This window comes from Centroberyx affinis, unplaced genomic scaffold (assembly GCF_046629955.1).
Source record: "Centroberyx affinis isolate AG114_WGS23_722 - 3 ecotype Tasmania unplaced genomic scaffold, CSIRO-AGI_Caff_v1 ptg003790l_1, whole genome shotgun sequence".
NCBI lineage: Eukaryota > Metazoa > Chordata > Actinopteri > Beryciformes > Berycidae > Centroberyx > Centroberyx affinis.
In genome coordinates, this window is record NW_027281658.1 from 287,422 (window position 1) to 290,850 (window position 3,429).

Below are 3,429 nucleotides of genomic sequence, written 5' to 3' on the forward strand. Positions count from 1 at the left end.
TGGAAGTCACTTAAGTGTGTTACCGTTTTGTCTCAGTTTGTTCAGTGTGAGCTCCACTTGGGAAACTCTACATTCTTCACTCACTGATATCCTACTGCAGTGGTTTCTACTACTTTTTTCTACTTCAACAATTTTTTTTCACTTTTCACTTGACTATGCCAAAGTGATTTGAAAAGCATGACGACGCTTTACCAGAATGATGCAGGGTGTGGAACAAGTCAATAATTTCATATTCATAATAAAGTATAAACTCAGGCTATTTGCAGAGACAAACATTATGCAAATTATTACATACAAAATATCAGTAAAAATGAACATGCAGGTATTGGGACCTTCAACAGACTGATGAAAGCATTTTCTTCTTTGAAAGAAGAGAAGAAGAGATTGCCACTTGGGAGTGGCAGGGAGCTGCAGCAGTAGTGGCATAAGGGGTTATCAGCTGTTCAAAGGACTTCATTAGTTTCCTGCACTATCATAATATCACTTATTAAAACTCATTTGTATAGACTTGCTTTTATGTAATGACCTTTTATTAATGTTTTTGACCTCTCAGTTATGATCCTTGCCTTGCTTTTAAATCACACTGTAAAGTGCTTTGTAACTGTGTTTTACAAATCCAAGTCCTTTACAAAAAAAACCCCAATTACTAGTATTAGTAGTAGTTGTATTAATAGTCTGAGTATTATGTGAGTCTGATATGTGTTCCACCCTTCAGTGACACTGACATATACAGTCTGAAGAAGAGTATAAAATACATAGACATATAGTGCATTTTTTCAGATTAAGACTGAATAAATGTGCATACTGAAGAGTGTAATGACAGCCTTGTTTTCAGCCTGTCAAACTACTTTAAGACAGACAATACTGTATTATGTCACCTGATACTCTTGTCTGTCTAGAGACTCTAGACTGAGAAATGATTAAAGTATTTTTTCATTAGTCAGAGTCTGTATGTAAAGAGCCTGTTCCCCTGAGTCGGGGGTTTCCCAAAAACATTCACCCACCTCCCAATACTGAGGAGGATCCCTCTCTACCAAATCCTAAGCATATGCTTTGGAAACGCAGCCCAGCGAGATGCACAGTACTTGTCAATTTATCAATCAGTCAATCCATCAGTATATTTCATACAAAAAATTAGATACAAAAGGCTTTGATGAAAGAATCATAGATTATGTAATTTGAAAATGTGGAAAAGGCAGGTTGATAAATAGAGCAATAAACAGAGTTGGAAACTCAAGTAGAAGTACTGTTATTTTGCTGATATTTTACTTAAGTAGAAGCAAAAGTACTGCAAAAATCTACTTACGTAAAAGTAAAAAGTAGCTCATTTAAAATGTTAAAAAGTTACTGAGTTACTTCTTAGAAAAGAGAATATTGTTAGATGTGATCTTTCCCATGAAATTCTAAAAGGATGAGAGGACAGAGTTCAAACTAGGTTCTTTTAATTGGAAAATTTGGAAATTACACAATAAAGTGCACAAACAAAGTAAAGCCAGATAACTTTTCTCTTCTTTGCTGGCTGACCGTTCACTGTGAATGGATTTACAGTTTGTCAATTTTCGATTGTCCATTTTCTGTTGCTTATGGAGAGCCACAAAATCTGTACTTGATCTGTACTACTGTAATTGATGTGATTTAAAATGTAGCTAAGTACAATACTTCAGTAAAAGTGTACTTAAATAAAAGTAAAATGGTAACACTTTATAATAACCATCATTAATAAATGGTAAATTGATAGTTAATTAAACTTTAGTTAATAGTTATTTTACTGTTAACAAACAATGAAATGATCATTAATAATGTTTACTAATTATTAGTAATGCTATAATTTATGTTATTTTATCATTAGTTTGTGTAATATAAAATCATTTGTTTATAAATGATATATTGTATCATAGCTGATAAGAGACAGTAAAAAGGGTAAAAAGCTATGATACAATATATAATTTATAAACAAATGATTTTATATTACACAAACGAATGATAAAATAACATAAATTATAGCATTACTAATAATTAGTAAACATTATTAATGATCATTTCATTGTTTGTTAACAGTAAAATAACTATTAACTAAAGTTTAATTAACTATCAATTTACCATTTATTAATGATGGTTATTATAAAGTGTTACCAGTAAAATTACTGACATTAAAAACACAAAAAAGCTACTCAGTTACAGTAAAGTGTGTAAATGTCATTAGCTACTTCCACCCATGCAAATAAAAACAAAACCGGCCAGTGAAGGAGAGTCCTGTTGAAGAAAGGTGACACTGTTCTGTGTCACATGCTGCATCTGCCACTTGACTCAGACGTGGGAGTTTTATTTATCTTTGCAAAGATTGACACATAAAACCAAGATGTACGTCCAGAGGTTTTGATTTCTGCTGTCTGTCAACAGACAGATACCAAAGATGCCTTCAGAGGCTACAGGTTTCACTTCAACCCTGGGACACACACACACACACACAATAGATTTGATTTTACTACAGTAAAAACAACATAAAATATCCCTGCTTCTTTGCTCAGACTACATCAGCAAATTCAAAGGATCATTGTAAAAGAATCAATAACTATGATCCAAAATCTCTGGGTTTATACAACGATACAACAGCTTGAGGAAATTTGTTTTTTTCCCACAAAAAGCATGTTCACACATTTATTCACTTGAATCAGTATTTAATAGAAACAATGTTGGTGGGGTGGAAGGTTGCAATTCACCCAGCTCTCAACAGTGGTGGAAAAAGTCTTGAAATCCTTTACTTGTAGTAATGGAAAAATACACTTAAAAGTAATAGTCTTACATCAAAAGTTTACTTAAGTAAAAATATAGAACTATTAGCAGTAAAATGTACTTAAGTATCGAGGTGGGGACTCGAGTCACATGACTTGGACTCGAGTCTGACTCGAGTTCCAATTTTAATTGCTTGAGACTTGACTTGGGTTCTGGTGACTTGGGACTCGACTTTGACTTGTACTTTGATGACTTGAAAAGGTTTCTAAAGTCTTGACAGAAGATCTTGTGTTTGTGTAAATGACTTGGATTGAAAGTGATGAGATTTGTTCCAGCAGACGACTGAATTTAAATTCTTCTTTTTCTGAATTTATATGGAATGATTGATTTTATTGAAGTTGAAACTGATTATAGAAATCAAACTCATGATGCTCTTAGCAAGTTTTATCCTATTAAAACCATATTGCATTGAAAAGTCCTAGATATTTAGTTTTCTTTAAGATATTAAATTGATACTGGACTCTTGATTTGTTCTGACTTGACTTGCTGTTCTACATTTAGACTTGAGATTTGACATTAATGACATGGACTTGACTTGGTAATCTACATTTAGACTTGAGACTTGACATTAATGACATGGACTTGACTTGGTAATCTACATTTAGACTTGGGACTTGACTTGGAACTCATTCTGAA